The sequence below is a fragment of the Bufo bufo genome, chromosome 7 (genome assembly GCF_905171765.1).
Source record: "Bufo bufo chromosome 7, aBufBuf1.1, whole genome shotgun sequence".
NCBI lineage: Eukaryota > Metazoa > Chordata > Amphibia > Anura > Bufonidae > Bufo > Bufo bufo.
The window spans coordinates 46,053,950-46,067,339 of NC_053395.1; the positions used below are offsets into that span (position 1 = coordinate 46,053,950).

A 13,390-nucleotide genomic window follows, 5' to 3' on the forward strand; every position below is an offset into this window, starting at 1 on the left:
ACACTCTGAATCCTTCCCTTGTAGTTATCCTTGTTACGGACCTACCACCCAGACAGATAGAATGGCAGATGATAAGGCACATGTCGCCTACCTTGTTTCCCTAGCAGGATCTTTGCATATTGTGTGAAGCCTCTAGGGGGTGCCTTCAGCTATGTTATCTTTACCTTTTTATACATGCAGGATGTCAGGCTGTGCTCGCTGTCAGCTGCTTCAGCAGAAGTTGATAAATTCGATAGCTGAGTTGTGGCTGGACCAGGTACTTATATGGTGTAAGCTCGTATCTACAAACATGAAGTCGTGCCAGGTAAAGAATTAAACATTCCTAGTTAGACAAGAAAAGAAAGACCCAGTGACCCGTCGGCTTGATGGTGCTGTGAAAGACCCTCAGTCAGGTAAGTGTCTAATCCATATCCAGGATATTCATTTGTCATCACATGCCTGAAAAAGCTTTTCCTAAGAGATGATGCTTCCCCGTAAGCTTGGGGTAACCAGTTATCAGTCCTGCGAGTGAAAGCTTAATGGTAGCAGGCAATTATGTTGCAGCCTCACTTATCAGATTGATGCATGTTGATATGTGGGGGTCATATCCATATCAGCATCATAAACCATAGGCCCGTTACAATGTCCTGTGTAGCCCATGACAAATTGATCCCCTGTGTTTTCTATATTTCTAGATATTTAGTGGAACATATCATGCTGTCGGTGCAGATATCAAGAATAGCACACAGTATTTGTATGTTGCCCTAACAATGGTTTAGTAAAATGAACAAAAGCTGCATTATTATGAATGTGAAATCAGAGATTTGCAAGGCAAGTTCCTTAACCACTAAAATAATGTATAGAGCAGGTGTCCTGCATATTCACTCATACCCACCGATATTTCTGGGACAAGGGGTCATTTACAAAAAAATTTACGCCAGTTTTTGTCATAAAAACTGTCGCACGACCCCTTTTTCTTGCACGGCCCTTTTTTTTGGACACTTAGGAGTGACAAGGGCAAGACAAATTTACCAACATTTATGCCTGGAAAGAGGAGTAAGGGTCCATTCACACATCCGCAAAATGGGTCCGCATCCGTTTCGCAATTTTGCGGAACAGTTGCGGACCCATTCATTTTCATAGGGGCCGGAATGTGCTGTCCGCATTTCCGGATCCGCACTTCCGGATCCGCACTTCCGGATCTGCAAAAAAATAGAACATGTCCAATTCTTGTCCGCAATTGCGGACCAGAAAAGGCATTTTCTATGAGAGTACCGGCGATGTTAAAAGTAGGCTGAAGTCGACAATTTTGGCCATTGTGGCTGACTGCAATCTGCCAGATAAGTGATTGGTCAAAATGGATCTTTTTGCCCAGTTGTCATTGAAATATATACATGTTCAGTAGTGATGGCCAGTTCTCCGTGTTCGCCCGCAAACACATGCGGGCTGCCATCTTAAATCACAAGTCCGGCGATGCACAGGCAAGTCCTTACCTGTGCCTGCGCCGCGAGCCGGTCTGAAACAAATGCGGTCACCGGGAGCAGGCAGTTTCGAGAACAGCCACCGGGGGCATTCATCAGGCTGTTCTCAGAACTGCCTGCTCCCGGTGACCGCATTTGTTTCAGACTGGCTCACGGCGCAGGCACAGGTAAGGACTTACCTGTGCATCGCCGGACTTGTGATTTAAGATGGCAGCCCGCATGTGTTCGCGGGCGAACACGGCGAACTAGCCCTCACTGATGTTCAGTATTCCCAGGTATGTGACGGTGTCAACTATGGCCAATCATTCTTCACTTTGTGTAAGCGCATATTGTTGTTTTTTAACCATATATCCCTGATCTGCCAGTTCAGTCTGGCACGTGGATTGTTCACCGATCCTAATCTTAAAGGGGTTGACCAGCTTAATGATCAAGATGGGCTGATACTTTTCTGGACCTCTGTAGTATAAATTGACATGCTGTAGATTAAAAATCTGCACCACAGGTAAATTTACGCTGCAGATTTATTTTTTCTTAAAATCTCATCCACTTTGCTGGTACTGTAAAACTCTGCGGATATAATGCATGCAAGTCTGCAGCATTATCTGCTATATGGGAACATACTCTTATTGTGGTTCAATGAAAACAATATCAGTCTTATCCATGGAATGCCTCTAGTATTACATCTCAACCATATTCGCTTGCATGTGAATGATCTGCAATACCAGACACAACCCATAGTCTAGTTTTTTGTGGGGGAAAAAAACACTTTTTTTTCTTAAAGGGGTTTTCTAACACACATCACTCTATAATGTTGATAAAATGTGCCAGCAAATTTTAACAACTAAGGCCAGGTTCACATCACAGTTTCGTTTTCCGTTCTTCTGATTAGTCAGAGAAATAGAAAAAAAAAAGAAAAAAAGGGATCCTGTATTTTAAGCATCCGTTCTACTCAGTTATGCACATTTTGCATCCGTTTTAGCCATTTTTATCTGAGATCCATTATTTTAGACAGAATTTTTTTTTTACCTCGCATAACTTATAAACAGTAAACGATAGGTCAAATTTAACACTTCTAGTGTGTCTCTGAGTAAATTCTAGCCAATATGATATGACACATGACCTGTCCCATTGGAAAAACCTGAGCTGAATTCAATATCGTGGATTTCAAAATGGCCTCCGAAAAAGTTTCCTCCACCAAATAATGCAGTTAATACTTTAACAGATTGGAAGTAATTTTTTCTAGAATTTACACCAGTTAAAAGAGTCTGTCCAGACTTTTGGATGGATGGATTATCCCAACCTTAATACTGCCGGAGAGGGGCACTCTGCAGACTATAAATAATTGCAGTAAAGTTAAATTCAGTGACTCACTCATAATGTCTTTGATTGTAGATGTTCTCTTTCCTTTTCCTCTCCATCTGGTCCAGACTGTCATGATGACTTCTGATGACTGCACAATTTGCTCTTGAGATTCTGCAGCAATTTCCAGCCTCTATGAACACAAATAAAATCAGACCACAGAACAGATGCCCTGTTCTAAACTCATACCTACTAGTAGTGTGCACTTAAAGGGAGTCTGTAACAGGTTTTATGTTTTCCTAACTAAGGGCAATATACACTAGTGACAGATCCCCTTAGCAAAATGCCGGGTCACTTTCAAAATGCCAGCTGTTTTGCTAAAATCTTGTATTAAACAGCTCCAGTGCATGCTGATGAGTCCTGAATATTCATGAGCAAAGAAAGCCTGAAGCTCATGAATATCAGGACTCGGCATGTGCTGGGGCTGTTAGGAGCTAGCAGCATAAAACTGGTGACAGATTCCCTTTAATAAAAATAATAAGACAGATACCAGGGATCGGTATGGGATAAGTGATGTATATACATAGTGACTCCACCATCAGTATAGATAGTGCAGCTCGGGAGTATAATAAAACTCAGGATCAGTACAGGATAAGTAATGTAATGGATGTACTCAGTGACTTCACCAGCAGAATAATGAGTGCAGCTCTGGAGTATAATACAGGATGTAACTCAGAATAAGTACAGGTTATATTATGTAATGCATGTATACGGTACAGTCATTGCAGCTCTGAAGCATGACCTCTGTCGAGCCCCCTCCACATCAGAAATGGGGAGCCCCATGCCACCCCTTCCTTTACTTGAAGACCAGCCCCACACCTTATTGCACGCAAACAGTTCCTGCTCTCCATCTGGGCTGGAGCTCACACTGCCGCCATCACTCTCCAGACACAGCATTCACAGGAATCCAGGGAGCACCAGCAATGGAAACTGGCCTGTCGATGCTAGTGGCTCTCTGCAGGCCACTGACACCAACAGATCAGTGTAAATGGTTTCATTTAGTATAAAGATAAAATCCAGGGCACAGGTGGCCTCTTTTACAGCACCTTGCTGTGCCCTGGCCAACACAAAAAAATGCCAGGGTGAAGCCCTGGCTCCACTAAACCGCTGGTTAAAACAACAAAAGCCAATGAAAAGCTAAGTTAAAGGGGTTTTCCGAGATATTTTTATTGATGACTTATCCTCTGGATAGGTCATCAGTATCTGATCAGTTGGAACCTGACACCCGGGACCCCCACCGATCAGCTGGGCAGTGAGCACCGAGGCCTTCTCTCTGCTTTTCCTAGGCCAGTGACGTCATGTTCATTGATCACGTGGCCTAGGTGCAGCTCAGCCCCATTCAAATGAATGGGGATGAGCTGTGATACTAAGCACAGCTGCTATACAATGTATGGCGCTGTGCTTGGTAAGCTACCAGAAGGAGCACCATTGCCTTGTCAAAACAGCTTATCTGCATGGGGCCGAGTGTTGGACCCTCACCGATCAGATAGTGATGACCTACACTCACCTAAAAAATTATTAGGAACACCATACTAATACAGTGTTGGACCTCCTTTTGCCTTCAGAACTGCCTTAATTCTACGTGGCATTGATTCAACAAGGTGCTGATAGCATTCTTTAGAAATGTTGGCCCATATTGATAGGATAGCATCTTGCAGTTGATGGAGATTTGAGGGATGCACATCCAGGGCACGAAGCTCCCGTTCCACCAAATCCCAAAGATGCTCTATTGGGTTGAGATCTGGTGACTGTGGGGGCCATTTTAGTACAGTGAACTCATTGTCATGTTTAAGAAACCAATTTGAAATGATTCGAGCTTTGTGACATGGTGCATTATCCTGCTGGAAGTAGCCATCAGAGGATGGATACATGTTCTCATTCTGTTTACGCCAAATTCGGACTCTACCATTTGAATGTCTCAACAGAAATCGAGACTCATCAGACCAGGCAACATTTTTCCAGTCTTCAACAGTCCAGTTTTGGTGAGCTCGTGAAAATTGTAGCCTCTTTTTCCTATTTGTAGTGGAGATGAGTGGTACCCGGTGGGGTCTTCTGCTGTTGTAGCCCATCTGCCTCAAGGTTGTGCGTGTTGTGGCTTCACAAATGCTTTGCTGCATACCTCGGTTGTAACGAGTGGTTATTTCAGTCAACGTTGCTCTTCTATCAGCTTGAATCAGTCGGCCCATTCTCCTCTGACCTCTAGCATCCACAAGGCATTTTTGCCCACAGGACTGCCGCATACTGGATGTTTTTACCTTTTCACACCATTCTTTGTAAACCCTAGAAATGGTTGTGCGTGAAAATCCCAGTAACTGAGCAGATTGTGAAATACTCAGACCGGCCCGTCTGGCACCAACAACCATGCCACGCTCAAAATTGCTTAAATCACCTTTCTTTCCCATTCTGACATTCAGTTTGGAGTTCAGGAGATTGTCTTGACCATGACCACCCCCCTAAATGGATTGAAGCAACTGCCATGTGATTGGTTGACTAGATAATTGCATTAATAAGAAATAGAACAGGTGTTCCTAATAATTCTTTAGGTGAGTGTATGCTAGACCAAGTGTTGGGGAGCAGGTACGTATGCTTCCATTAGGGGATATTTTAAGTCACACTTATGTAAGGTGTATTTTTGTTCAGAAAATCTGCTAGAAGTCTGCACGAAAACCGCATAAAAAAAGTACGTAAATCTGCTCTGTTTATCGCACTTTGGGCACTTTTTTGTGTGGTTTTTAATGTAGTTTTTGGTTTAGATTTGATGCTGCAGATCGCACCCATTCATTGAAAAGGATGAAATTTGCACACAAAAAATTTTTTGTTTCATCTCATACATTTTGCTGGTACTGTATTACGCTGCCGTTTTTTTAGACCATGTGCAGGCACCCTTAGAAGTTGGACAACCCCTTTAAGGTTCCCTGCTACAGTGTATTTAACATGTTACGTCTCAAGTTAACATTTTCATTTTTTTTTAAACTGTAGTTTTTATTAGCACATTACGCGCAAGTTTTTCAATAATACAGAAATAAAGAAGAAAAACAAAGTGATACAGCATAGTTCGTACAGAGTCCACAGTGGACCATTGAGATGTCAAAAAGACACAGAGACAGCGCATGCAGCAGTACAAATACCATGACTATGTCTAATAATGTATCACAAAAAAACTCAGGGCACGGGATAAGACAACTGACAGAACACAAAGGGAAAGGGATGGATGGGGGAAAATAAGAACAGGGATGATAGAGGGGGGGAGGGTCCTTAGGGGGATGTCGAGTAGGTATCCCATGAAAGCCAGATCGCTTGGAATTGTTCCACAGTGTTGTTAAGGAACGCCGTGAGATAGTCCATGGACCTGAAGTCATGGCTAGTAGCGTGGACTTGGTGATGGTGGTGGTGGTGGTGGTGGTGGTGGGGGTAGTCCAGGATTTAGTGATCAAGGTTTTAGCTACGGCAGTGCTTTAAGTGGGCCAAAAGAGGTGCCGGTACTCTATTAGGCGCCGGTGCTCCCCCCCCCTGCACATCAGACCCCCCCATCACACACATATATATTAGTTCCTCTATGTACCAGTACAGTACCCCCCCCCACCACCGCACATTCGTTCCTCTCTGTACCAGTACCCCCCTGCACATCAGACCCCCCCCCACTCATCACACACACACACATTAATTCCTCTCTGTACCAGTACCCCCCTGCCAGGGGGGTACTGGTACAGAGAGGAATTAATGTGTGTGTGTGTGTGATGAGGGGGGGGTCTGATGTGCAGGGGGGTACTGGTTCAGAGAGGAACGAATGTGCGGTGGTGGGGGGGGGGGGGTACTGGTACATAGAGGAACTAATATATATGTGTGTGATGGGGGGTCTGATGTGCAGAGGGGTACTGGTAAAGAGAGGAACTAATGTGTGTGATGAGGGGGGGGGGGGTCTGATGTGCAGGGGGGTACTGGTACAGAGAGGAACGAATGTGCGGTGGGGGGGGGGGGGGTCCTGGTACATAGAGGAACTAATATATATGTGTGTGATGGGGGGGTCTGATGTGCAGGGGCCCCCTACACATCAGACCCACCCATCAGACACATATATATTAGTTCCTCTATGTACCAGTACCCCCCCCCCCCACCACCGCACATTCGTTCCTCTCTGTACCAGTACCCCCTTGCACATCAGACCCCCCCCCCCCCTCATCACACACATTAATTCCTCTCTGTACCAGTACCCCCCTGCCAGGGGGGGGGGGGGTACTGGTACAGAGAGGAACTAATGTGTGTGGGGGGAGGGGGGGTGCCTGTCACTCACCAGTACTCTTCAGAAGTTGGATTCCAAAGCAAAGTCGATGTTCTTTGCTGCACCGTCCGACTCCTGACTCCAAGGAGGACCAGTCACTGGTCGCCGCACTGATAGCTCCTCAGTCACAGGCGCGCGGGAAGGAGTTGACGTCACCTAACGTGAGGTCAACTCCCTGCCTGCGCCAGCCTGAGCCGTACTCTGCAACGACCCGCCCCCCTCCACTAGCTGCCCAGCCAACGACATTAGGGAGGAGATACTGCCAGCTCTCCGCTGCGCTCCGGTACCGGAAACCCACGTACTGGGCGCACGGAGAGGTGCTGGTACTCTCCAGGGCAATTTTTGGAAGTGGCGGTACTGAGTATCGCCGCGTTCCGGCCCACTTCAAGCACTGAGCTACGGTACATAGGGGGAGGAACAGTCTGGAAGAGCACTTGCTCAGCCCCGGAGGTAGGGAGTGACACCTTAAGTGAACCAAAAGCAGTTACTCACATAATGACGAAACTGGAGATAGTGGAGTCTCAGTAGTCTGTACTTTGGATTGCTTCTGGAGCTGTGCAAAGGATTTAAGTGTCAAAGTAGCAGCATCTACAATGTCCGCTAAGTAAAAAAGACCCAACGATGACCAGACCCGGACCATAGGGGTGGTTAAGCTGGAGGGGATAGCTGGATTCTAAAGGAAGGCGATCATGGAGGAGTGCTGGGAAGCTAAGGCTAATCGGCTGCGGCAGGTGTCCCATATTTGTTTGGAAAAGGCCATGGGCTCCAGAAGGGGAGTGTGGGGGGCAACAGGAGTCTGTTGCCATAGTAGTGTGTTCGGATGAATCGGAGCAAGCAAGAGCTTTTCAACTTCCACCCACTTGGTGTATGCCTGTTGTGATGCCCAAAATGGGATGACACGTAGATGAGAAGTCCAGTAATAGTGCATGATATCGGGGACCGATAGGCCGCCTCTGTCCGTGGCCGCACACATGACCTTGCGGGGAATGCGGTGGCATTTACCTTAAACAAAACAATAGCTGATCTTAGGGAGACCAGCTACAGACCAGCTTCCTGGCTGGGTTGTTTCAGCCAGGAAGTGCTTTCCAATTGCGCACCCTTAAATTTACCTCCTACCTCTTTCATCAAAAGCTCTACACACAAATCGTTGCCCAGTCAATCCACTACTCCAGTATCCCCGTCTACATCGGTAGAATTGGACTCACTTCTCACAATACACACTGAGTCCCCCACCCAATCTTGCACCATTCCTGCAGATATTATCACTCCACCATCAGGCCAAACCCGTTCAGCTACAGAACTGGACCTTGGAGCCACGGCTCTCTCCGACCTTTCATTACAGATGACAAAAGGCCAGCTTTCTTTTTTATCATTACCCCCCCCCTCTCACACTGATCTCAGCATACCCAATATTAAAAAGCCCAACCACTGTCACGATAACCAACTATTTCCATCCGCTGGGAACCAGAAACTTAAAAAGAAAAAATGTAGGAGAAGGAAGTAGGGGGGGCCAAGCCCAAAAGAAGAATTTGAAGTCAGCACGCAACCAGAAGAAAGAGATAAAGATCTTCAACCTTTCTAGTTATCTATTGAACCAAGAAGAAACAAAGGTTTTATCCAAAGGCCTCTCATTCTGTCCATCTGCAAAAGCTGATGGATTCAACCTCTTCCTTGACTTACACAACTTCATCAGAAACCTCACTCTAAAGAGACATTTTAACATCATAGCGAATCATAAAAAAGAGGTGGACCCACCGGAAGTACTGGCAGATTCCATACCCAAAGAACGGTTCATCAACACTGATCTGAGGCCACGATCCAACTTTTACCCCCTACACCATAGGGGAAATTTTATAGAAACTTTTTATGATCTGATTTTAGATCGATTGATAAAATACAAATCGAGAAACATAATCTCAGTGCTAAAGAGAAGTTGGCTATCAAACAACTACAGGATAACCCGGATCTAATAATCCGCAACGCAGACAAAGGAGGTGGCATTGTTCTACAGGATAGGAACGACTATGTTAAGGAGGCGATACGGATACTGTCCGATACTGAATATTACCAACAGCTGGACGATAACCCTCTTATGGAACACCAGCAGTCATTCAAGGCCCTTATCAACTCAGCATCCCACATTCTGAGCAAAAAGGAATATAATTACATCTATGTTACAGATCCAGTTATTGCCACCTTTTATCACTTACCAAAAATTCACAAGAGCATTTCCAATCCTCCTGGCCGCCCTATCATTTCAGGTATTTCATCACTCACGTGCAACCTATCCCACTATGTCGACATTTTTTTACAAAAATATGTAGTACAACTACCATCCTATCTCAGAGATTCCACTACCCTAATACAGCTTCTACAGAAGATCGAATGGAAAGAAACATACAACTGGTTGACCTTAGATGTCACATCCCTTTATTCAAATATCCAGCACGATTTGGGCATCAACTGTGTAAAAGTTTTTTTTAGATATTGACGACCAATTACCATCAGAACAAAAGAATTTTATTTTAAGAAGAATCCATTTTATTCTTACTCATAATATTTTTAAGTTTGAAGACACTGTTTCTACAGACAAAAGGGACCGCGATGGGTACGCGTTTCGCGCCCAGTTTCGCAAATCTTTTTATGGGGGCTTTTGAGGACACTTTTATCTACAAATCAAAATATTGGGCACAACACATAATTTTTTACCGTCGTTATATTGACGATTTGATCCTGATTTGGGAGGGGGACCTTTTAACAATAAATAATTTTATTGAACACCTCAATTCTACCAATTGGGGCCTAACTTTTTCAGGCACAAGTGACAAGTATACAGCTGAATATCTTGATCTGGAATTAAGAATAAACAATGGAACAGTCAACACACGAACATTTTTTTTAAAAGTTGACTGTAACAGTTACCTGGACTATTCAAGCGAACATTTTAAAAAATGGAAGAAAAACATCCCGTATAGCCAATTCAAGCGGATTAGGCGCAACTGCTCCAGGGACGATGACTTTGTCACACAAAGTAGTGTCATTTGGTCTAGATTCCTACAAAAGGGCTATCCAACAGATATTATAGATACAGCCCTCAATAAAGCTAAATCATTGACACAATCAGAATGTCTGGTAGGAATCAAATAACAAGGGTTTCTTAAATTAGCCTAATACAAGTACCGTTTGTTTTATACTTTATTTTGTAGCACTGACAGGGTTACTACAGTATAAAATAAGTCTCACTGATCCAGCTCTCTCTTCAACTGTACAATATGAACGAACGGACTGCCCCCCTGCCAGCCGATCTCACACTCCCCCTCTCTGACGTGGCATCAGCGTTTGGTTGCCGAGAGACGGGGTATGACGTTTACAGCTGCCAGACCCCGTGACTGGCCGCTGGATCATGTGACCGGCCGTCTCCTTATGCGGCCGTACTTCCACTGCGCTCGCTGCCTCCCTCTGACGGCGGTCACATGTTACAGGTCATGTAATCGCATCACATGACTCCCCAAGGTCCTGCGCCCACACAAGTTCCCTGAATCATCATACTTATGTTTCACCTAGAATCAGAGATCGCATCGCTGTGAAGGTTGATCCTATGACTAGGGACTCTAAGAGGACTGATTAAAAGCAATTTTGCTAGTCAGTTAACAATTTCCCCCTTCTGTTTGCTGAGGTCTGAGAGCTCACCCAGTACCACCCACTGACCCGCCCCCTTTGTTTTTGGCGGTTTTTTACATTGTATTTAAATGTATGTAATTTTACTTTTGTGTATGCAAGTCAATTGTACCTGAAGGGGAAAATCCCCGAAACGCGTTGTACCGCTTCCTAAAATAAAAAGAACCCTCATCATTCCAATAAAAAGAACCCTCATCATGGGTGTTTTTTGCGCCTTGGGATATTCCTTTCTTTTATTGAAGATACTCTGAAGGAGATCACTGCATGCAAATGCTGGAAAAGGCAGTCGTGTATTTGAGACAAACGAATACAGAGCAGGATAATAATCAAATAGTCTGGAATGGAACGATGGAATGGCAAAAATGGCAATAGTAACATTTCTCTCGAACAATAGATTCTTATACCTCAGATGACTAAGGCAAAACATTAAAATGCTGCAGTCTACTGCTGTGCATAGATATCTATGTGTTTCATACATGACATTGTTGTTACACTAATATTCATTCCCATCATTACATCAGCATGTTATTATGCATAAGGGAAGTTACTAGTTACACCTCTTGTATGCTTCACAATTCTTAATTTGACAAAAGTGCTATTCTATGACACCATCCGGACATTAACCCCGTCACGCATTTGGACGTAATTGTATGTCCAAATCGCAAGTAATTTACTGCATTTGGACGTAAAGTCACATCCAAACTGCTTACAGGGGCTCTGACACTATAAAGTTACAGGGGCTGTGACACTATAAAAAGTGTCACAGCCCCGGAGTCTCTGCTCTCCCGGAGAGCAGAGACACCGGGGAAGCCAGCGAGGGACCAATCAGTGGTCCCTTGCCAGCGATCGCTCTGATTGGCGAGTCTCTGCAGACTAACCATTTACAGCACTTCAGTGTAAAAATGCCAGTTTCAGGCTGTGATCTCCACACTGGAGATCACAGCCTAATATCAGCAGTGACCCCCACTGTACCCCCAGTGATGTAATGACCCCCAGTGCCCCAATGATGCCCCCAGATGTCGCCATTTCCACCCCCCCGATGCCCCCTGCAGCCCATCTTCATCTGTCTCTGCGATCAGCAGAGAGTGTCAGCTGTAACTTACAGCTGACACTCTGTAAGGTACCTGTAAAAGGTAGTGTCCGAAGTGGAAGTAGTGTGCTTGAGATCCAGGCAAAGCGTCGTCAGGCAAATAGTTCACAATCAAAATCCGGAGAAGAGTCAGGCAGGCTAAGGTCATTCACGATCTGGCGGCAAGGTACAAAATCAGCAGGCTGTAGAATAGTCGGGATATCAGGCAGGAGTTCAATACAAGGAAGATCACTGAAGTCAAAACACCCAGGGAAGAAATCCAAATAAACGGGCACTGAGTGATGTCCTCAATTCCTATTTAAAGGCTGTCCAGATTGAGAATTGTCCACAGCTGGCAGCAGGTGGAGCTAGAGAGTATGATGTAGTGTTGAACACAGTAAGGACATTCCCAAAGTCTAGATCTCTTCTGTAGCACAACAGGTAAGGCTATGGTTTAAGAGACCAGGAAGATCCCGGTTCAAATACAACCCGGGTCATGACAGGGCCCCCTCCCCAATGGACCCCTCCGGGGGCCTAGCGGGGCTTAGTGGGAAACGAGGTATGGAAGTCTCGTATAAGAGAAGGGGCATGCAGATCTTTGGCTGGAACCCAGGAGCGGTCTGTGACAGGATACCCCTTCCAATGAACCAGATACCGAAGGCCACGGCCCTGTCTTCTGGAATCAAGAATCTTGGAGACTTCAAACTCATTTTGTCCATCAACAAGAACAGGAGGAGGTAGCTGTTGTGATCTGGAGTAGCGGTTGAAAATAGCTTTTTTGAGGAGTGAAACGTGGAACACGGGATGTATCCGGAGAGAAGAAGGTAATCTTAAGCGATAGGAAACTGGTCCAACTCGAGCAATGATCCTGTAAGGACCAATGAATCGAGGGCCCAATTTGGTAGAAGGTTGTTTCAGTCTCACATACTTGGTTGATAGCCAAACTCTGTCCCCCACCACATATGGAGGTATATGGCGTCTTCGTCTGTTGGAAAAAAGCCTGTACTTGCCTGCTGATTTCCGTAGTAATAAACAAATCTTCTTCCAATGTAGTAGAATATTTTCCACCCGCTGATCTGCTGCTGGTACACCAGAAGAAGGCTGAAGTAGGGGAAAAGTCTGAGGGTGATAGCCTAGGGCTGCGTAGAATGGTGTGGTATGAAGAGCACTGTGCCAACGGGAATTTAGGGCGAACTCAGCTAAAGGCAAATACTCAGACCAGTTGGAGTGTAAGGCATTGACATAATGTCGAAGGTAGGTTTCTAGGGTCTGGTTCATGCGTTCGGTTTGACCATCAGTTTGAGGGTGATGTGAGGTAGAGAGTGAGAGCGTTACTCCCAGTTTCTTGCAGAACGCTCTCCAGAATCGGGAAACGAACTGGGATCCGCGGTCTGGAGACTTCAAACTCATTTTGTCCATCACCAAGAACAGGAGGAGGTAGCTGTTGTGATCTGGAGTAGCGGTTGAAAATAGCTTTTTTGAGGAGTGAAACGTGGAACACGGGATGTATCCGGAGAGAAGAAGGTAATCTTAAGCGATAGGAAA

The 13,390-nt window shown here is 45.2% G+C and overlaps 1 protein-coding gene across 2 annotated transcripts in view; it reads left to right on the forward strand.

Moving 5' to 3' along the window:
• Positions 1 to 212: 212 nt before the first annotated feature.
• SDR42E2 (short chain dehydrogenase/reductase family 42E, member 2) overlaps positions 213 to 13,390 on the forward strand; it is a 130,712-nt gene continuing 117,534 nt past the window's right edge. Inside the window, exons 1-3 of one of the 2 annotated variants that reach the window (XM_040440585.1) lie at positions 213 to 396; positions 3,741 to 3,750; positions 8,230 to 8,238. The gene's annotated coding sequence lies outside the window, so the exon portion shown is untranslated. The remainder of the gene's footprint in view (positions 397 to 3,740; positions 3,751 to 8,229; positions 8,239 to 13,390) is intronic. The other variant, XM_040440583.1, reaches the window with a different exon arrangement.